This window comes from Solenopsis invicta, chromosome 5, assembly GCF_016802725.1.
Source record: "Solenopsis invicta isolate M01_SB chromosome 5, UNIL_Sinv_3.0, whole genome shotgun sequence".
In the NCBI taxonomy this organism is placed as follows: domain Eukaryota; kingdom Metazoa; phylum Arthropoda; class Insecta; order Hymenoptera; family Formicidae; genus Solenopsis; species Solenopsis invicta.
Window position 1 is genome coordinate 24,653,755 of NC_052668.1, and position 24,257 is coordinate 24,678,011.

General features: G+C 38.4%; 1 protein-coding gene across 7 annotated transcripts in view; it reads left to right on the forward strand.

Moving 5' to 3' along the window:
* LOC105195263 (multidrug resistance protein homolog 49) overlaps positions 1 to 24,257 on the forward strand; it is a 71,351-nt gene that overhangs the window by 10,528 nt on the left and 36,566 nt on the right. For 3 of the 7 annotated variants that reach the window (XM_039449842.1, XM_026130918.2, XM_011160627.3), the window contains exons 2-3: positions 975 to 1,393; positions 2,342 to 2,613. The gene's annotated coding sequence lies outside the window, so the exon portion shown is untranslated. Of the gene's footprint in view, positions 1 to 974; positions 1,394 to 2,341; positions 2,614 to 8,133; positions 9,603 to 21,192; positions 21,982 to 24,257 lie in introns of those variants that run through there. The other 4 variants (XM_039449844.1, XM_039449841.1, XM_039449843.1 and 1 more) reach the window with 4 other exon arrangements.

The window sequence follows — 24,257 nt, forward strand, 5'->3', positions numbered from 1 at the left end:
TCGTTGTGTCATACTTCTTCAATCTTTATATAGATTTTTCAACTTCGACATATAAACGCTTATGTTTTATCGTTTTATTAATATTTACACTTGGAAGAATTGAAAAGTGTAACATACACGTGACACATATTGATACAATTGATATTAAGTGAGAACATTACTACATCAATCAAGTTAATATTTAACAAAATTTACTGCTGTTTACGTAGCAATTTAATACACCCAGAGAAAAATCATGTTTAAGTTAATAAAATCGCTTCTTTAACTTGGTAAAATATTTTCAATTCAAAATATTTGTTTAATTCAAAGAAAGTACTCAATTATAACCCAGAATTTTGCATATATATATATATATATACATATATATATATATATATATATATATATATATATATATATATATAAAAGTATATAACTGTAATATAGAAATGTAAAAAAAAATTCAGTTGTTCTGGTTTTAAAAATATATTTCTTTCATTTAAAAAAAAGATTTGCATTGCACTATTCCAAACGACCTCTTTAATTCTAATAAAAGGAAATTTCTTTCATTTAAACAAATTTTCTTTGACTCAAAGAAACTTTTCTTTGGATGTACTCTCTGTTTTCAAGCTTTCTAATCTTTTTGAGAGAAGTTTGAATGGCGACATGAAAATGCCATAAATTATCCTGAATTATTTTATAAAATAACAATAATTTAATTTTTTTATTTAATTACTATATATATATTTCTTTTTCTATTTGGGAAGAGCAGCTGAATGCAAACTAGTTTGTGTCCATCTTGGACGGGAGTTTTTGTTAAACGGTGTGAATAAGATCGGGAATAAAGCAACAAATTTAGCACGTAAATTGAAGTAAATAGAGCTTGATTGGTGATGGTATAAGAATTCTAGTTCAATATGGTTGAATACAATAATAGCGTGTTACGGCATACATAGATGCAAATAACAACTGTCGTGTGTTTTTCCATGTTTCAGATTCAATGGACAAACGATCACATGGTGAAACAGAGGAGATTTATCGGGAATACCAACAACAATATGATCAATATACGGGAACATTTGTAGATATCTTAAAAGAATAATTCAATACGCAACGCTCCAAAAGAGGAACGTTGTTCTTCTTAAATTAGGTACGAAAATAGGTCTGTACGAGACTTGTCGGGAATTTCAACGAAGGCAACGATCCACATTGCAAAGTGCAAGATACGTTGTCGTGCGTTGCAAGAAGAAAAGTTACAGATTCGTCGACAAGGTCGCAAAATACTTTTGCGAGCCGGTGGAGACGAGTGCTAGATCCGTCGTGCGCGGATCTAGATGTGATCTGAACTTGTGATTCAATTTCCTTTCTCGCATTTTATCCAGATTTAGAGAGATTTTTTCACTTTCTTATTACGGTGAGTAAAACGCAATATCACGACTGTTGTTTATACGTTTCTCTCTTTCTCTCTCATTCGAGAATTCAGGTAATGAAATCAAACGAAAACGTGCACTCGGAAACGGAACATACGCAATCGCGAGAGTTACGAGCTCGCCGCGCCAAGAGAGGTCGTAGAAAGTTTCCGGATATATATGTGCAGAACGGAGAGGCGAATATTTTTCGACTGCGTACGGCTCGCATGTACTCCGAATTACCATGCTGCGTGGAACGTAATTGCGAAAGCCGTTTTCGGAGCAGTAGCAATAGTCGAAATATACAATAAACACGGCCGCGTGTACATACGATCTCTAAAAGCTTTATGAGCAAGAAGAATAGATTTAGCACGCAAAATGTTATTACACTTTGTTTCGAAACTCTAATGGAAATAATAGACAAACGGACGGATAAACGTGAGTAGATAAAGGATATAAAATAAAAGTAGATAAAAAAAGTATAAAATGATATAAAAAAATTGCTAAACGTTCAATACGAGAAGACGCAAGAACTTGCGACGTAATGCATGGCAATTCTAACGAACATTCAATAATAAAAATGACTTAAAGATGATGGCACATATATATATATCGGTGACTGTCCTCAGCTCAGTCCGTATTGCAAGGAACGAGAAGTTGTAAGGCAATCTATCATGTTCACGTCGGCATTGTCGCGAAATAGTGTGACGTTTACAGTGATCCTCGATAATCGGACGGCGAATCACTTGATCGTTTAAAAACAACTCGAATTTAACGTATAGGCAATATAACAACAATTTGTCGGCGTGTCGCGCGCGCGTTTTCTCAGGCGGGCCGTTATCGAACACAGTCATCGAGGCTAATCGATTATTCAGAGTGGAACGTCGCAGGGAAACACAAAAAAAAACAAAAAAAAAACGGAACACAATTTAACCGTATCCTTATTCTTTCAGATTTTTAGATACTATCGCTTTACTATTTTACGGAGGAGGAATCAAAGTGGTGCAAGCCAAAGTGTAATCGAGAGTATTATCCGCAGTATTTTTTTCATTTACGCTCGCAACTCTCGCGACGTTGGTACAGAGGAAGTTTAACAGTCTTGCATATCGTAAGTCGAGGGAACACTCGGTCGAGCTCTGTGAGGAAAAAGAAAGGGACGACGTTTCAATTTTCCCCGACCGAATTTTCAACCCTCGTGCGCCACGCCGGAGCTTTCGTCATAATGGTGAGTACCATATCCGTCCTTTTTGTAATGAATTGATTCACTCTTCTCTGCGCACGCGAAAACACAAAGTCCCATCTTATTACGTTCGCCATTCAATCGTCGTTGCGCTTTACGTAACTCGATATGCACGATAACGAATGCCGAACGACCATATTGGCGCACGTAAAACCCAAAACGACGCGTTGTGTAAGCTGTACAACACGTGAGCTTCGTCAAGTCGATAACCTTCGTCACGGTCTTCGAGCGTCTTGCGAATGTCTGTCGCTGGCCCCTTCGGCCCGGAGCGGTCGAACGAACGGAAATTTCCGCCCGCGCGGTTCCGATTGCCCGAAAGATTTACATCCCCCGCGCCCGCCCGCGTGTTGTACTGCCGGGGGCGCGGAGGAAACAGTATTGTCATTCATGCAAATTCCGAGGGAGAGCGAGCGGGGGATTACGTTCGCCGAGTTCCTCCCATTAATCAACGTTTCCTGTTGCACTTAGGGAGATCAGCTCGCGTGCCGCGCTCCGGTCCCAACTCCGCAATCCAATTTATTTCTCGCGTCTCCAGACAAACGTGGAAACGCGTCCGCGACGGGACTTTCCGACGACCGAGGCTGCGCCACGTTTTCCTTTCCATCTCGTTAAAGGTCTGCGAGGGGCGCACCTGTCGGCTCGCACGTGCACGATATCGTTGTCCGGGCGTTTAATGCGGGACGTTGCCGTTTGCATAAGTATCGGGGATGATCGCGCGCGACTGACATTGAAAATTAGCATGTAAGATCGGCCGTGTTATGCAGATCGACATGCGCGAGCATCTGTCGCAACGGACTTTAGCATAACTGAACACGCGAAGTAGCGAATCGGCTCGATGTCATAGCCCGGGTTCAGAGTAGACTCGACATGCTGAGCTATTCTTCTAGATCATCCAATCAAGATGATAAATCTAGAAGAAATATAAGAATACACCAATAACAGTGAGGGCTCGCTCAACCGTTGAGTCTGCTGAACACGCTCGTTGATCGAAGGTATCACCGAAGATTCCGCGAGGTTTCGCCGACTCTCTGGTAATGACAATCAAATACAAAGCGCGGTGTCCGTTCACGTTAGAGGGAGGATATTACGGGAACGTCCCCCTCGTCCGTCTACGACAGGCTTCGGATTGTGTTACGTGTATCAGGTCGGGGGGATAATGTTCCATAATTGTGCGTCTCGCAAATGCACCGTCTCGGGTAAATACGGTTGGCGGTGCCCCGCGCGTTCCTGGAGCGCAATTAAAACAGTGTCGCGTTTCGTTTCCGAGCGATAAGCGGCGCGGTAATCGCGCGCCATAAAGAATGCCGGATTGAGCGAACAAACGAGGTTTCCCACCCCCCCCCCTCCATCCCCTTAACGAAAATTAATGCGTGCGAAAGAGCGCCGCGGACGTTTAAGCGTGCTTTTAACGGCCGTTCCATCATCGCGCGGAATATTGAATAGTTTTGCAGAAAGCGACGTGCTATCTTTATAAAATCGGTTCCGTTCCTTTCTTAGAATACCATCCCTCCCTCTCCCCTCCCCGCCCCTCTCCCATCCCTTCAGACAAATCAATCTCAATTGTCCGTTTGATGTAATTATCGGGTCGATCGATCCAGCGATTGCGTTTCGATGTCGACGAGTAAAGAAACGTTCGGTGGGCGTTCGCGCGTAAATCCGATTCCGGATTAACGCGACGGGAAACAAAGGGTGAATAATGCATTCTCGATTTCCGAGTGAATCCCTCCCCTGCGGCGCCCTTGAGGCGCAACGTAAGGATTTCGCGCTCGGACCTCCTTTCGGCTGATTCCCTGGTTAATCAGAGCGACCGCAGGATTCCGCGGTGAATTCCACGGACTTGACGGCTCCCGCCCCGGGGCCCCTTCGCCGTAGAAAACAACGCATAGTTCGGACAGAATTTAAAGATTTCTGTCCAATATCCTGATTTGTGCTTAAAATCAAATTTTAGGATATTTTAAACACGCCGTTATTTTAAATACTTGATACTTTTACAATTCGTGTCGCGCTCAATTATTGATCAATTTAAAGAAATTTAATATACACGTACAAATAATCATAAAAAACGTAGAGTAATCAAACATGCTCTTTAAATCTCATAAAACGTCACTCTAAGAGAGTGAAAATTGAGTCTGTGCAATTTTTCAAGTAATTTATCACTTTAATAACAGTAAAAATTCACTCCTGTAAAGTGAAAATTCATTCCTATAAAGTGAAGATTGAACCTGTGCAATTTTTCGTGTGGTTTTTCACTCTAAAAGATTTAGAGAGTAGAATATTATCAAAAATATTGCTGGCATAAATTATGAAAAAAAATTCATGACGTTACGATTGATAGAATTATTATTACAGATACTTGTTTATGGTATTTTAACATAATAATTTTTCTATAATCGCTAAATTATTGATAAAAAAAGTTATAATACAATAGGTATACGTATGTAAATAATTAATCATTGAAAATATAAAGTAATTAAATATAGAATTATCGTTAAAAATATTGCCGTTATAAATTACGAAAAAGATTCAGGATATTATAATATTATAATTAATAAAATTATTATTACAGATAATGTAACAAGTGTTTATGATATTTTTACATGATAATTTTTCGATAATCGCTAAATTATTAATTAATTAAAAAAATTTTTAATATAATAATATATGCGTATGAATAATCATTAAAAATATAAAATAATTAAATACAGAATTATCGTAAAAAGTATTACTATCATAAATTATAAAAAAATACAAATGCAGAGCAGTGTAACAAAAAAATTTAATTAAATATTGTTGTTTTGTACATAAAATTCGCAACTATCCTAAATTGCAAATAAAATTAGACTAAAAAAACTTTTAGATACGAGTTTAAAAATTTTCTGGTAAATATATTCAACGGTACAGTAAATATTAATAGTAACATTATGATATAATGTTATCCATTATAAACAAATAATTCAATATGTGACGGATATTGTGAAATTCTCTATTTATTTTCTAATGGCCCATGCTATTTACATATAAAATCAATATTTGTAGAAATCTTAAACAAAGTAAAATACATCAAAATATAAATTATTATTTGTTCAATACAAATTAGTACAATAATGTAAATTACTATACTTAATAATTCTTCAAATTTATATAGCTAAAGTCAATTAATATACGCATATTTAATATTTCATTTTTGGCCAGATTTTTCCGAGATTCCCTGTGCAACGGCGCGCATTCGGCTCCGGCAATTAATCAACTTTCATTATTTCCACCGATTACAACTCAAATTATTACGAGAGAACTTCATTCCGCGGGAATCTTCTCAAGTTTCACGAATAGGGAAGCGACGATGCTCGATATTCCAACATGGACCGCGAAATCCTTATTTCATGGACGCGAGAGTTCGATACGCCGCAGGTACGAGAAGAAAAGTTTGCCCCACGTGCAAACTCGTCGTTCCGTTTCCATTGCCGTTGCAAACTTTGTGAACTCGCGAACAACCTGGGCTCTCTGTTAATCGAAATATAAAACTTGCGAAATAATAATCAACACGTTTCGGGAAAGGATAGATTACTGTCGTTTCCGTCGCGCTAAAGAACCATAATTGGCTGATCGATCGGTCGACGGAATTACAAAAATAAACTCCGGTACAAAAAAAAAAAATAAAAAATAAAAAACTCATCCCTCATTATTATTCTTGAGATTACGCGGCGTGAGGGAGACGCTTGATTAAAAATTATCTCACACAACGTGTCTCGGGGAGATAAGAGGCGACAGGTGACGCGGAGGTGACGCGCGTAAGAAAGAAGAAAAGGAGCGTTATACTTGGCCGTAGGTACACTGACCATGACTGAGCGGTCGAGCGCGAAGCCGACCTTGCGCCGCAACGACGGCGTTAATAACGAACGTACGAACGCACGTCGCCGCCGGCACGGTAATCAGTAGCGTGACTCCTTTCTCCCTTTTTCTTTTTCCTCGCGGCGGCGTTTTTCAGCGGTGCAGCAGCAGTAGCAACGGGGAAAGCGGTCAGACGAGAGGAGAGAGAGAGAGAGAGAGAGAGAGAGAGAGCCAGGGCGGCTTCTCTATCTCCCCCGATTCGCGGGCGGACGCAAATGAGGCCTCGCCTCTCTTTCTCTCTGGCTCCTGGTTTAAACGCGACCACGTGGAAAGCTCACGTGCGTCAGCGGTTTTCCGTATCCCTGGCTCGCCGATTTTGTGTTTTCCACCGCGCTCGATTAAGCGTCCGCGCGTTCCCGTTCAGAGCAACCGCGGCAGAATAATTAGCGGTAAAACAAGAGCGGAGGGAAGGCGGGGGAGGGGGGAGAGGGCATCGGCTCGCGGCATCGGCTGTCTCATTATTGGGGGTGTTTCACGCCGGGGCAATAAAGCGTGCTTTATCGACGATTCGGCGAGGAGAATATTTTGGGATTCGTTCGGCTGTATTATATTTAGCCGTGACTCTCTGAATGAGATTGCAACGGTGAATGAGATTGGCCCCACCGTACCTCGGCTGTCCTAATATTAGACAATCTCGTAAGAGCGATGAAACGGCGTTGATAAAGGCGGCGCGGCCCGTTTTTTCTTTTATCGTCAGCGATTCGCGCGAAGAATATGCCGGACTTCGAGATCGACGACGAGATGAATGATGCATTATGATCGCGTGTGATTGTCGGAGCCGGAAAATTATACGTGATTTATTCTCGCGCGAGAGAGAGAGACGAGAGCCACCCTTCCTCACGGCTCGCACTCGACGGTAGTACAGAATTCGTAAAACGTTTCGTACGAAAGGTTTTCCCCGTTCGTTGAATTAATAAATTGCCGAATTGAATTGGCTGTCTGGATCAGCCGTTATCCAATTTCGCCGGGAACACAGAACACGTGTAGATTAGATTTTTATCGCAATTTATCAAGGACGGCTCAGGGAGGGACTGTCTCCTTCTAGATTTCAGCAGCGAGCGACGACAGGTGAAGAGCCTCGGTTACTCCGCGGTGATATATACCGCGGCAAAATAAACCGTATAATTTTTCGCTTTCGCCGTCGCGAACGCGAGATGTAATGTACGAAATGGATGGAGAGGAGTCGTAAAGTCGCGCGACTTCCTCAAGGCTTCAATTTCCCCTTTGAAGTCTCTTCTCTCTGAAGAATGACGCAGCGAGACGCGACGCTGCTGCGAAGCTTTATTTTCGTCGACTTAATCAAAGGCGACTTAATCAAAGGCTCGCGGAACATCGAGGCGTGACGATTTCAATTGCGCGGCGGGAAGCGTCTGTTTTAATCAAAGTGCGCGCGCTCCCATTTGTCGCTGCGCGTAACGCTGCGTCCAACGTCTCGTTTGTCGATCCCGCGTTCGTTACGAGAGGTCGAGCTCTATTGACCCCTCGTAGATACGCATCTTCCCGTTAGAGGCTGAACAGCCGTGACGTTGGTGACGAAATGCGCTTCGTCGTCGAAATCGTCGACGCGCCGACGGACGAGAGAGAATTCGCGGCCGCTCTGCGATACGATATTGCGCGGCGCTCTGTTATGCCTCCGTCCAATCGTTCGATCGTATCGAACTTGCCGAGGCAAGTCGAGCTAACAATTTGCATTGTTAATCGGAGATCCACCGATAGGCCGTATAATGAACTCGGAGAGTTCGTTATACCGTACATGTATGATTAATCGGGGTAATTGCGGCGCCGCGGCCCGAGTAGATGCACAACGCCGCAATATTTTGCGTTACGCGTGCTCGCCGAGTTAATTATTCAAATAGACCACGTCTCTCACAACGCCGGCGCCGCCGCGTCCGTTGCCCGCGGTTTTCTAACCAGCGGATATATTTTCTAATAAGATAACGCGAGAACGCATTACGTATGACCCTCTCGTAAAGCAGCAATCCCGTACGTTTTATCATGCAATCCTTTCAGCGTTTTACCGCCGTGACGAGAAAAACCAGGCGGCGGAATCTTCTCGAGCGCATTTCAGAAACTCCGAAAGAGAAAGAAAGAGAGAGAGAAAAAATATTTCTTTATATATATATTTCGCGAGATTTTTCTCCGCCGGCTAACGGTGTGTTTACGTTTTCGCATCATCCGTTTTCATTTCCTTAAATTCTCTTCCGGCATTACTCGGTCGGCGAGAATTTAAACGAGGTCGGTCGCTCGCTCGCGTTCAAAGAAAGGAGCGAGAATTTTCTTTCGCCGACGCGTTTCCGGATTACTCCCGGGAATCACTCCCCCCGGGTCGGGGGCAATCTTTTTGTTGTCGCTTATAACCTGACGCCTCGTTCTATTGAAATGCGCGCGCGTGTGGACCTGTACAGTTGCTTCCTTTATGAACTTAACGACCGCGCCGCGCAGCAGATTGCAACCTCTTGCGGAACGATTCGCGCAAGAAAGGATCGCGTTAATAGCTGAAACTCGGATCAAGAATCTGTTAATTGCGCGACATAATCGATTACTTAATTACGACTGATTACTCCGCCACGGAGGATGGAATTTTAATTGCGACGGCCATTTGGTTTGACATTGGTATCTCGAGATTTTTTTTTCATAGATAAAGATATGGCTTGAAGTGTATCAGTACAGAATGGCGCAAAGTCGTTATGAAACTGGTAACATTGCTAGTTCTTATCACTGAGTTTCTTCAAAAGTTTATCAATGTGTTTAATAAGCGTATGAAGATAAGAGACGAAAGAAAGAATGAAAAGAATCGTCTTCCAATTTGCGTTTTAAAGAAAAAGTTAAATGAAAATAATTGCGTCAATGTTCGTGGAAATAATGACATAATACGTTTATCGACAGTAATTCAAACGATTAGTTGAAATTGTCGGTGCTTAGAATGAACATTTAGAGTGAATTACAGAATATTCGTGTTTGCTGAGCCTTAGTGTAAACTTTAGTCGTTTCGCCGTACACGTGTACTTACGCTCGTCAATAAGAAATATTAATTGTTCTGCCAATTCTGGCTTAGTCTCTCGTCGATGTTTATCGAAGTGTGCAAGGTAAATGATCTATTGATTAATTGTGGATAAGATATGTAGTCTTTTAAACACTGAAGAAGTTGAATTTCGTCTTCTAGCTCTTAATTGTTAAAATGAATAAATAATTGAAAAAAATTTTTTTAACTTAATAGTTTATTGCTGTATGAAAAACATGATACTTTCTGAAAAATTCTTCATTTTGTCAATTTTTTCTCTTTAGTTTAAAATTGATTTTATTTTTTAGCACTAATAGTTATATTATTATTAATCGTTCTATTATCTACTTACATATTGTTATATATATAGATACGTATATGAATACTTATTGTATTTTACTTTTACAGCACTTGCTACATGTTTTTTTAATCTTGAAAATTTCGTCTTTAACATGATGAATTTAGTTTCTTTAGATATGATATAAAATTATTATAATATATTATCCGGAATATATATGAGATATTGCATAATAAATACAAAATTAATGTACAAGATGTTTATTAAAATCGGAAAAATCGAAAAACCCTGAAACTTTCAAAGAATCTATTTTTTAACTGCTAATTATGAATTTGTTATGTGATTTTGTTTCGTACTCATTGTCAAAGAAATTTCTGGGAAGCTTTACTTTCAAATTTAAATTTTGTTTCTTTTTTCTACTAAATTGTTTCTTCAATCATTTTTTTCTTGGAAATGAAATTGATTAGCAATAAATATAACATACATCCACGTACATTATTTTTTATGATTCACAAATTTGTATTTATAAAATTAATGACAATACATTGTTCTAAATTGGCATTGTGAATTTAATCTTTTTTCGATTTCTGTACTATCGATAAGTTAGATAAAAATACATCCGTGTATTGCAGACGTTATACACTTAAATATCTAGTTCCTATTTCTTTTTAATATTTTTATAAGTTTAACATTCAAAACTCAACTGGATTTTCTTTGTGATTGTACGATTATGGAATATTAAAAGGTACCATAAAATAAATTTATTTCAAAGTTGTATGAAGAAAAAAACTTCTCTAATTTTATCAGGAATTTTAATAAAAAATTTCTGAAAAATCCGGGTATTCTCAGAGAATTTTTTTAGTAAACATCCTGTAATACAAAACGCACACGACTCAACATCTTTTTCCGTGAAAAATGATAGAACTACTGTTACATATGCTCTAGTCTTTCGAGTTGGCCAGAACAAAAAAATTCTCTGTAAAAATTCGCGAGCGATAACAATGAGGCCTCATAATTCGACAAAATCGTGCAGAATCCTATTCACGTCGGCGATAATTTTAATTAAGAATGATTGTTAACGCGCTACAAGGTATATGCGCGCCTACTATAATTCAGAAATAGCGGACTTCCGTTTCTATATGACGCGTACGCGTGCGTCAGTGTTGGCTGTGCCGTAATTGTATAGCGAAAAATTTATGATTGCACCCGGATATGTATTTACGGTATAAATATCTGCGCGCTTATAAGGCCGTGGTAAAAATACAGCCCCAAAAGAAACGTTCGCGTCGGACGCGCGGCTATAAATAACGGTCGCCCGCACGTTGCAATGGATACGTTGCAATGGATTTCCTCTTGTGATTCAGAGAGATATTTCTTTCCTCTCCTCTCTCTCTCTCTCTCTGTCTCCCTATTTTCTCTTTTTCCAGCTCCATGCAATGGTACCGCGTATTGGGGGAGATTAAATGGTAATGAGTTTTATTCATATTCGTAGACATAAAGAAGGGATAAACATCCATTTGATGGGAGCCAAATTGAAATTTTCAAGTCTGACGGAATTTTCTACCGCGGTCTTGCCGCGGTAACAAGATATCACGAGTTTTTTACGCGCGTCCAAGTATCTTTGACTTCTCCGTGCGTTTCACGCTGAACTCGCGGAAGAAGCGTTGTTCGGTTAGCATTCCGTTTTATCGCGGAGAGGAGCCGCGCTCGTCCGCGCGCATACCACCGACACTGATCCGCAAATCGACGGAATATCATCATTTAGCATTAGCCGCCGTGTTTAGGTGCGAAACGGGAGTATTCCCGCATACGTTCGGGAGTCTAATCCGCGGCTGATTGCGAAACGCGGCGTGTATCGTCAGCGAATCCTTCATTACCGTTCTGTGTTTGATTACGGCTCCGGCTACTTGGCTCTGGCAGTCGCTGGCGCGCTTACCCGTCGGCTTTGCCGAAAATATGACGCGCGTGTATATGCAAGATTTGCGGACGGATCATGGAAACGTGAATGGCTTAATCCTTAACCGGCGGCAAAACAGACGCAATATGTTTTCGAGAGAATTTCTTGCGCGAGATTAAGGACCCATTATCGAGGAGAGAAACGTATGCATTGTCAGTTTGTAAAATAAATTTATCCTCAGCCAAATTTATTCAACGCGCTCCGATTCTCTTTTAATTGCAAGCAATTGAAGTTAACGTTTTTCATGTACACATAATAAAAAAGAAAAATAATAATTTATCAGTGACACGTGTTAAAATCAATATTGTACAATTGCAATATAATCTCGCAACATTAAAATCAAAATGTTGCGAGACTGTATTACAATTGTCATTAACGTGTGCAAAAATTACAGCTCCGAGCACCGATTCAACAGCGCGCGTCATCAGCACACGCGTGGATTTCCCATCGAAATACACGCTAGAATGTACATACAGTACAAGATACAATCTCGCGTAATAGTTGCATGGAATGTTAAAGTGAGCTCGTTTCGCAGCGCGACAGCGTTCGACAATAGTACGTACAATAGCAAATCAAGCGCGAGCGAATTGTTCCCGCGGCGCGGAGTTGCATCGGCGTCTCTCGTCATTCCCAAACCCGAAGGAATTCCTGCTCTCTCTCTCTCTCTCTCTCGCTCTTTTTTTCCGCCTCCTATTCTCACATTGGACGCGAGTCGACCGTGAAACGAGTTTAACAAGATAAAAATCACTCGGCGTTGTCGTCGCGTTATCCGCCTCTCCTCTCGCGCGAGAAAGAAGGAGAGGGAAAGAGGGGATGGAGAGAAGATATTAAAACCGTAAATTCCCGCGTTCGATGCGCCTCCCATTTCAACGTTCGCCTTCTCCTCGAGCAGCCAAGTCCAATTCGCGTAGAATGGCCTGCTCTCGGCAGATCCGTTCTCTTTCTCGTGCGAACGAACAGGAACGATCGACGCAAGAACGGGAAAATAATTACGGGATTGAAAAGATGACTATATATATATTATATATATAAAATATGAGTGAGCATGGATAAGTTAGAATAGCTAAGTAACATCCAACGATGCAATTGCAACGATGCAATCATTCGTGATTTTGCAGTTCATTGTAGCACCTGAATGATTAGATTAATGCAAAGTGAGAAAAAATTCGAGATTAAGCGATACTTTGTAGCATATTTCATGTATAAGCATACATGAAAATGAAAATTTATTTTTTTTTTTACGTCAATCAAGAGATATCCAATCATCTTCTTTATTTCATTAAGAGTTTTTCATTAAGAAACGCATCATCTGCATACAAGGAATAAAACTGTGCCTAGATAGGTACACAGGAAATATAGAAAAGTATAGAAAAGAAATCAATAAATGTATTTTCTTCATTTTTAATAAACCTGTTTAATGAGTTCAATGTTATCTATTTCGTTATTTTCAATCAGCCTCTTCGACGCAACACGTAATAGTTTCTGATAAGCGTTTTATTACTTCGATAAATCTAGCCGAGTTATTACAATGAATTCCGAAGAGAAGCCAAGTGTTTCTTTGAACTCTTAATTCTTGCTTTTCCATCAAATTGAGGGTGATTGAAGAATCGATACAATCGGAGTTATTTCAGCCGGAAGGCAGAAAGAGCGGCTCGTCAGGTCTGCGGGCTTGTTCGAGACACAATTCGAGAAATTGCGGTGAAATAATAAATTAATCGATCAGCTGAGAAAATATTGACAGCAACTGATTGTCTACACGGGCGACCTTCTGTGCGCGTGCACTCATCGTTTACATTGATTCTCGAGAAGTTGAGTACTCACACAAATAATTTGGTGCGCTCAAATGTTCGCTGTTTACATTAATTTAACTTCGTATCATTTTAATCTAACGATTTCGCGCAGCGCCTCACGATCGTTTCGCGTCTACAGATCGACATGGGAGCCGCTTGCACATTTCGCTCGGCTGAAGCGTATCCCTAGCACGGTTTCGGTGTCCATATCTCGAGATTGGATCAGAGGTCTCTATGCCGCGTTCATAACCATTAGCGGCGACGCAATTGCGGTAGCAGATCATATTCCGACTATTACGGTAACCGCAAACCGAGAAGACTCAGCTTCCATTCCTCCGCGTCCGCGAACGTCCCCTTTGTTATTCGAAAATCTCTGCCATCGCCACCGCCACTGCCGTTCGGAAACCTCGGTGTAATCTATGTTATCCTATCCGTTTGATAGTTATAATCGCCAATCGGAGAGTTGGGTGACTCTCGGCGATGATAAAAACATTGTAAAATATAATGATCAGGGCGACGCTCTAATTCGATATCGGCAAAAAATAATGAACTGAAACTTATATTTTTCAGTAATAGAGAGAGATATTTTGTCCGTTGTTGTATTAACACACATGGAACAAGAATGCCTACTACGGTCGTAGCTAGGTCTTCGTGCTTGTATTGTCTGTGTGATTTTATATACTCTCCTCAAGTTCAGTGAACTGCGCGCCGAATTAATTTTCAGTCATAACACAATTCTAAATTGAACGAGATTAAGTAATACCACGTATTATTAAATATTAACCCTTTTCCACCCTGAAAAAACTATAAAAAAATTATTGCAAAAAATATCATATTTTTCAAATTAACTAACGAGAGATGGTAACACCGGTCGAGAGCAGTTCTTAGTGGTCAATAACTCTCTAGGTGCGAATAAAAAAAAATAAATAAATAAAATAAAATTACTGATGAATTAAATTGATTAATTAAATTGCTGATAAATTTAATTATTTCTTGATACTTAATTGCATCTCTACTATCCCCCTAATCCAGAAAAATTATAAAGAAATTATTGCAAAAAATAATCTCGATCAGAATTTGAACCTGAATCTCCCATTTATATATTATATTTTTCAGTATCAAACCAGCTTCCTAAATTTTTAGTTTGAACCTCGTAGCATAGTTTTGAGGCTTTCGTTCATGTCCATGAAACAAACATGCGCATATGTACAATGCGTGGTATCTAAACAATATATAAGTTGCGAGACAAACAATAATTATACCTGCACGAGATTTTACTTCGGAAACGAACATATTGTTGAGCTGAGTGATTGCTGCGTCTCGAATTCATATGACTGACCATAAAGCGCAGGGAATTGCCGACACTTGTTATCGTTATTTGTCATTCGCGTCGAGAACGTTGCCGCCCAGATTATCGTGTCCAGATTACCGCTTGACCAATCGTCTGGCGGATTTTAATTTTACATCACCGGCGTCGGTTCGGGAAGCTCGTCTTCACGTCCGACACCGTCCGCGGGTGCGACGCGACGTGTGTCGCACGCGTTGCGCGTGACAGCAACGGCGGTCTGTCACTGACAAATCACTCCCGCTCAGCTTCGAAAATGTAATCCCGCCTGCTCTCGCGCGCGTAATAATACGATAATTCTGACGGGACCGACAATATGGCAGACTGCTGCAGGCTTGTTGCGAAACACAATGCGGAACGCACGGAATTAGCCCTTGAATGGTATCGCTATTAACTGACAGTATTGGTACTGATATGTAAATGTTACGTCTGAGGAAATAGACCGTTGCAACCCTTTAATTGGTGTAACTTGAAATTTTCGTACATCCCACGTCGCTTAACAAAATATTTATTAATCTGGACACAAATCGTCTAATTACTGACTTTAACTGTGGCAGAGTTGGACCCTCCGCTGAGCTGACTAGTAACAGTAGAGCATAACTGGGTGTAGCTTATTGTTAGAGCTCAGAAACAGCGCTACTAGGGTGGATTAGTGTAGGCAGAAGGAATGGTATATGTAGGAGTTATACGTATAAATTTGCGTCTAACAGCGTTCTACACCGAGGGAAAAATATCACTAAAATTACTAAATTTTAATAAATATTTATTCGAATCCTTCTAATAAAAAATTCAAGTATCATTTTTTTATAGAGTAAATATTTGTGTAACGCAAGTAAATATTTTATTAGTACTATTCAATTAAATATTTATTGAAATTTAGGAATTTCTCTTCGCCTGTATACGGCTAAATCGACGATACCCCCAGTTTAAACCGCGTTGCTTGAAATAAACAAAGAAAAACAAAAAAAACTAGACGTTGACGGCGCGTTGCACGCGTGACGCAGCCGATACGATATTACCTCGTAATACGTCCCCGACGAATCAATCTCTGTTCCCGAGCAACAAGTGATAAACAGATTTCGCGAAAGAATGAAACACGTAGTCGCGTCTTGCGCTGCTGACATTATCTCTTGCGCTTTTGCGAAAACAATCGTTGTTGAGACGATTTTCGTTATACTTTGCGAAGAGTGCAAACGATCGAACATATCTCCGCGGTGCGGTTCTGAGATAATAACGTCCGTATCGTTCGTGAAAGAGATCAAAGCTGAAACGGAAGAGGGGAAATGGATCGCTCCGTCAGTTCGGGCGTACGGAACGGAATCCTCCTCGATTGCGCGCACCTTGTGCAGTTGCAGCTGCTGCGGTCGCTCTGTCTACGTCACGTGCAGTATACCGCAGGAATAATCGATTTGCCGCCGTTTTGTCGGACAAACGCGATGTCGTCGTCCGTCTGGCTCTCGGAAAATCCTCAAGCGCATTTCGACAGCGTTTATCTTATCGGCGTTGCGAAGACTCGAATCGTTCTGAGCGACAATGGAAGATCGATCAATGCGTACTTGGCTCTATTCGGTCAAATCTACCCGTAGAACCTTGTGACAATTCATATTTACTTTGGTCAAGCTGCGTATTTCCGACACCGTGATCCGTACATAGAAAGCACAATTTTGTTGAAATACGAGAAATATTACGTTAGATTATCAGGTTGAATCATCGAAATAATTAAATTGAATACTTAACTCGAGAGTACTCACCTGTTTTTTATATCTCAACAGCGAGAAAATGGAGCTTAGTGTGTAGTTTTTTATTACTAATCGAGCATTCGATTATTTTAATTTCTCCTCGTTTAAAAACAAATATTGAGTGTAAATTTATATAGTGATCTCAAATGAATTCTAGAATAGGTGATTACAAAAAAACTAGGTGACTATTCTTGAGTTAAGCTGGATTCTAGTATCAAAATTTTCTGAAGCAATGTCGTTATCCTTGAGATTCCTACATAATTATTTCAACCATAAAATTGTTTTCTGAACCTAAACTAAAATTTTAGAAGCTAACAAGTAAAAATTATCCTTTCCGTGTGCACTAAACACGTTGCATTCTGCCCATTAATTTTTTTCAATGTTTCTCGTGTTGTTATTCAAGTAGTTGCACAATATCGTGCCGCCGTCCCGAGTAATTGCGCAACGTTTTATTACACGTAATTCGTAGGTATTTACATCAAAGCTCAATCTATTCTAAAATCACGGAAATCGCCGGATGTTTTACGAGAGATCCGCATAAGACAATGCTACGCGATAAACGTCGCAGAAGTTTCCTGAACGTTCATAATATTTTGAGACGTTCAGATAACAATCTGGCGATAATAATCTTATAAGCAATTTGTCAGTTTACATAGAAATGATTAACGAATTCTGCGATTATGCGTAAAAAATGCTGACGCACGTTGAATGCTATTGACTTCTGTGCGATACATACCGATAACGCCGTCATCAGTTAATTTCAGAACGCCACTCATATTTTTCTGACGTTAATAATGTTACTTTGTGTAAATTTACTTACGTAATTAAGAATTTTTTAGATTCCTTTTAGTTTGTAGGTAAATAATGAAATAATTAAATTAATACTGGCTGAGATGATAATTTTCGCAATAATTTCTTTATAGTTTTTTCAGAGGGGAAAAGAGTTAATATTTAATAATACGTGATATTATTTAATCTTGTTCAATTTAGAATTGTGTTATGACTGAACATTAATTCGGCGCGCATTGAACTCGAGGAAAGTATATCAAATCACACAGACAATACAAGCACGAAGACCTAGCTGCGACCGTAGAAAACATTCTTGTTCAATTTGTATTGATACAGCAACGGTCAAAATATCTCTCTCTCTCTATTACTTTGAATTAATACCATTTTAATGTAAAAAAATCTTATTAAATATTACTTTAAATTATCCAAATTTTAATAACAAAATTCAAAAGTTCAACAACAAAAGCTAACTATACTAAACTTGAATTATCCTGGATGAAAATTCACTCATAGTGACACTCTAGAGTTAAAGCGCCATTCTTGACACCAAAAAATTTCACGAAAAATCCATTGTGAATGAACGGATTCAATTTATATAATAGAGGCGACCGAGAGCATCGCGATATTTTTTATGCTGTCCGTCTGGTTCATATCGGTCGCGACTAATTTAACAGCTTTCATCATTAATTCGTCAACTACAGTGTCACGCCGGTGCTGATACGATCTCGTAAATGAAAACGTCGTAACGTTGCGTAAGCGTCACGACGTCGAGGCGTGTTCGTTAGTTGTTCGAGGGTTCGCAAAGGAATGGCGCTCGATTCGACATTTCTTCACGGTCATTTGCAATAAATAAATACTATCGACAGGTGTTGCCTTGAAGTCAGTTTCGCGTCTCTCAAGATCACGGGAATTGCGAATCCTATCTCTTTCCGGGAAAGCGGGAACGCATGCCTCTGGCGACTTGGACCGATTTCAATTCGCATTTCGATATGTCAAGGTCAATGGCATTCAGCCTGGCCGAAAAAGCAACGAAGCTGCTGGCACGCTACGCTGATTGTCACGGTGCAACGCGTCATTTATTTCCGACGGTCTTCAGTGTTTTCGAATGAGAAAGCGGATTGCGTAATGTGTGTAAACTACGCGACGCTATTGATGAATCATTATTATATATAGACAATGACCGACTAAATTATCTTTAGTGTGTATCCCCTGTAAGTTGAGTCTTTCGATTAAAAAAAAAAAAAAAAAAACATGCTCGAGATTAAACATTTCGATTATGTAAGAAGATAACATCCATATCTGTTCTTGGGGGAATAACGTAGACAAAATTAAATCAGTGAGAGCAAAAGTCCCGATCTTTCGAATATTTCCAACTTTCACTGCTAATGTGAATAATTGATTGAGAGACGATTGAATAACAGTGGAATTATTTTTATTTAAAGCTCGTTCATTCTCGAAATTTGATTAACGCGCATTTACGACGGAAGCAACTGTCGTCACTCTAGGTACAATTACAATCTAATTGCTAAACACATATGCCAGACGCGATAACTGCAACTATAGGAGACATTGTATCGAATTTCGTGAACGCTCTCCTTTAAAACGTCGTGTTGCTTTCCTCTCCCTGAAATTCTTTTGCGACATTTTCTCACAGAATTCTCGTACTTTCTGCAATTTACACGAGGCAAAGAGAAAGAAAACGCTCGCAAACAGTCCATGTCTTTCGTAACGGACCTGATTAAATTAATGTAATACTAAGGGAAACTTATTCAATTACGATCATTTGACCGTCGTAGTTTTTCCGATTCAATTTCATAAATATATAAAAAATTTATTAGTCGAGTTCAGTGAATCAATTAGCTCCTCGAAAATTTAAATACTTTCGGTGATGTCTAATTAGTTAATTAATCTCTAGTTATAGCTGTAGAGTTGGAATAATGGAAACTCAATAATCTCTTCGTGTATTATATACGTAGCTAGAAATGTGCTTTTCTAAAAAAAGATAAAAGGAAAAAAACACGAATTAAGTGAAAATCGTATTATCGCTAATTTCGACGCGAACCTGGCGTGCGTGATTACCAATTCTAACAATTATAGGTGAAATTTCCCACTTTAGATCTGACGCGAGAGATCGCCGTAAGTCGCTCTTATAAAGTTTATCGATCGCCTTCCGTCCATCGTAATTGGCATAATATACACGTCGATTTAATTACTCGGCTGTTCGACACGCAACAATCTCGTTTCTAAAGGTGCAAATGAATTTTCCACGCCCGCCTAAACTGTCGTAATATATCATATCGCGATATCGCGTCGCGCGTATTTACGAAAGGGCGTGATTAATGACTGACAATTATAGTACTGCCATCAGTTCTAGGCTCTCGCTTCCAAATACATTTCTAGTCGCACTCGAGTTGATCAAAATTGGCTTTAATCGCTCTCAGCGATGCTCCGAAGCGGATGAAAATCCGTTCCGGTCGAAGGCTCTATTAATGAGTGGAATTTACAGAGCGCCACAAAGCAATAGATTACAAAAGACCGTTCCGCCATTATTACATCAGTGCTCAATGATAGATTATTTGGCTTATGCGAAATCGAATTTTCCTGAATGATAATGCCCGAGCATTAATGAATATTGAATAATGAGTGAAAATGAAAAGACACTTGTAAATTATTCACGTTTTAGTGATATATAAATAGTTGATGTAATCACGTTCTTGCGTCGTGTTGCGCACATTTGCGAAATAACCTAGAGTAAACTTTACGCTTTAAGTTTTCAGACTAGACTTACTCTTTAATAAAATTTCTTAGATAGAAATATTCAATTCTTAGATAGAAAAATATGTGACTTTAAGGACGGAAAAGTTTATTCAACAATGTCCCTAAGGAAAAATAAATTAAAATTAATAGAATCTGCTTTTAATTATTGACGCGTTTTGGCCAAAAATGTTTTAGACATTTTAATTTTTATTATATATTTTTAATATAAATAAATCATAATGTATAATAATAAATAGAATTATATTATATAATATATATGTTTCTCTATAATATATATAAATATAATATTATTAATTTAAATGTGTATAAATATTTTTCATATATATTGTTCAGAGATGGGTAATTATTAACTAATTAAAAAGTTAAATAATAAAATTAATAAGTTAATAAGTTAATAACTTTTTTAATTAAATTTAAATGATTTAATATTTAACTATACGTAATTATTTTTTTAACATTAACACATAAACATTAATTCATGAACTTTTATCCTCAGTTAAAAATTTGCTTATCTATGCAAAAGAAAAAAAAAGTTATAAAAGAAAAAATATATTTTCATATAAAAACAATATTTCTTTGTCATTTTATATAAATTTAATTTATAAATAAAATATTAAATTTGTTTGATCATCTATATTATAATTTATATTGTTTTGAGTAATCTAACTTAAAAAAAATCAGAAATTTCAAATTTAATATGAATAATGCTTTTCAAAATTAACTTTTAATTGAATTTAAATTTATTTAATCTTAAGGTAACTTTTAATTCAGTTAGCTTTTGTTCTTGTATTATTTATACATAATTAAATTAATTTTATAAGCCTTCAACTCTAATTTAATTTAACTGCAAAAATATATTAACTTATCTGATATTATTCATATAAATATATTTTCATATATACACACACACACGTATATATATATATATATAAAATCTGTATACATATTATTTATATAAATATGATCCATATATCGCTTTTTTAGACAAAAAGAAAGAAAAAAAAATGATGGAAAGTTAAACATTTCTAAAAGAAATTATATTGAAAATTGTATATAACATCCTTTAAATTAATAATAAATTTGACTAAAACATATTTAATAATATGTCACGTCTCTCAACAAGGAAAAACTTATAGAAAATTTTCCCGATTGGATAAAATCATTAATCAAGACGATACACGTGGTTGCTTTCGAAAGATGCGTAGCCTTGATCGATCGATTAGATTGCAAAAGTGCAAATTAGAATTTTGCATAAATTTTTTATTCCACACGTACGTTTAGCCATAATCTCGATTGTTATATTTGCATCGAGAAAACTTTAATCTCCCACAAGCAACCGCACTCTGTATCAATTCCGTCTTATCTATAAACGACTATAAAAGACAGATATCTCCAAACGATACCTCTAGTGAATCGTGATTATCGCGTCGTGTCTTCTTGTCGCTCGTCTCCCTCAAAATATCCGTGTCTCGTAATTATACTATAATAGAGACAAAATAGCTAAAATATTTATTATATTTTAATATGAATTGAGTGTTTCCCTCGATCGAGAAATCGTGCAGACACGTGTGACTTATATGTGATATATATCCAAGGACATATACGAAGAGGGCAAGAAACTCGCGCACGTGTCATCGCGAGAGATCAAAGTGGTAACCGGGGTTGGTGATCGCGGAGACACTTACGACTGGGGTCTAGTTGAAACCCATCGCCGTAGCACGTGAAATATATACTCTTTGGGATATCGCTTGGGGACAGAGTAGAAAAGGTGAGTTTCTCCGCCTGCCCGTCAGCGAATTCGCGAAGGGCGGAACTTCATCGAAGACATTCGCGTTGATTAGATTGAGCCGGACGTTCAAAATATTTTCGAGAGCCACCTGAGAGGATTCGTTCACCGGAACACCGTGACGGTTATGAACGAGAACGTACTATACAGCGCCTTCTAAATGGATGGTTCGCGTTCTCTCTTTCGTTCAAGGGAACCGGACGAGTCGTCAGAAGAGTCGCTTATGCCGAGCGTACGATCGAATCCAAGTCCCGTCATTATCGCTGACGCCTGGTATCAGGCGATCGTGATGTTTCTACGAAATTGATTCAATATCGCGCGAATAGAATAGCTCATACCTCCATAGCTTCGAAATGATGAGATAATAAATACTCCGCACTTAAAGCGAGACATGTTTAACCATTGTCAAATTTCGGTTAAAACTTGAACTATTTTTTATCAATTTTCAAAATGTCACAACTTTGTTAAACTACTGTCACGAATTTTACAGAATGATACTGTAAACTTCGTTTCCGTTTTGATCATTTTATTCTTACATTTTCGCAATACAATATTTAAGAAATTTCTAGAGATTATTTCTAGACAGGAAGATTATATTTCTACCTTCTATATTATAGAAATTTTATAATATTTTATTTCTTGCCTTTCTATTAATACTTAGCACATATATTAAATATACTTATTCTTCCTTTGGTACCTCTGTTTCTTATCCGTCGAACAGGATAACTGTTTTCCGATATCAAACCTTAAATACTGTTATATCTATAATACATTTGAAACGTTTCTAGTGCTTTACGTGATCTACCTTCTCTCTCTCTCTCTCTCTCTCTCTCTCTCTCTCTGTCTGTCTGTCTCTCTCTGGTAATTATGGACTACGATGTTGTATATCCAGCGAGTAAATAAGCAAGACCGCATGCGTAATAGGAGTAGATGTAATAGGAAATCGAGAGCAGAACATCAAAGATCAATGCCTGCCTAAGGCCTGTAATCCGCAGTCACGTTAAATCATCTTTGATGTAGTCCACTACATTCGTCTCTTATTCTTCTCTTCTTGATCAGCACATAAACTACTCGATTGCAATGCTTTGTAACGCTTCATATTTTTATTGGATGTGGAATCATCTTATATAGCGCAGGTTTGTCCGCAGTGAGCATAATTGATACATACACACACACACACGCACACGCACACGCACACGCACACGCACACGCACACGCACACGCACACGCACACGCACACGCACACGCACACACATATAATCATCAAGATTATTTACAACAATCCGCCTTTATCCAATATCTTTCGCAAATTAGAAATTTTCACAATTACTCGAGCGCTCTTCGAGAAGCACTTTACTCTCCTCTTCTCATCGCGAAAGTCTGACTATTGCCAGACAACCCGGATCGATCTATTTTTACCGCACCACTCCTTCGGCGAAGAAGCCAACGATCTTTTAACCATTGCTGCCAAGTTTCTCGGCGAAGTTTTCGATTGAATCCGCTTGACGCGCCATTCCTTCTCGTCTTTTTTGTACGTATAAGTTTTAAAAAGGAAGTACCAGCTGGCTTCGAAAAATAAATTTGTTGATGTGTAAGGGAGTGAGAGCGGGTAATACATTCATCGTGCGCTCAAGTCCTCCCAAAATGACAAACATGAAACTAAAATATATAATAACGGAACGTTTCGTGATTACTGGCTATTCTAAAATTCAACTTCTAATTATGAAATAATATTTAAAGCGAACGAAATGTATGTTAATTGGCTCAATCTGGAAGCTATTTAAAATTTCTATTTAGATACGTGCTCTTTACTGATCTAATTTCAGTAACTCTTTAAAACTTTATAAATATTTGTTAATTACGTGATATTAATTACAGATTTTATGTGAAGAGGATTAATATTTTAATAGCAAAAGTCTGAATGTATTTTGTAACTCTCGGTATTAAGCGGCAAAAAGTAAAAGGAAAGTCTTCATATTTCCGCGTATGGAATTGTATTCAAGAATGCGTTGACGACATGTCAGATATTTGCCGAAATTAAAAATAGCAAGATTGTCAATTGCGCGCGTTTGATTGTGAAATATTATCGAGAAACAGATGTGTGGCATCACATTGTACAAATGTTATCGAACACACGTGTTAATCGATAAACGAATTTCGCCATCTCACGATTTATTATCTATTTATTATCTACAAAGCCGGTTTAACGTCGCAAGTGTATACATCGAATAAAAATGGATTCTTTTCTCTTCATATTT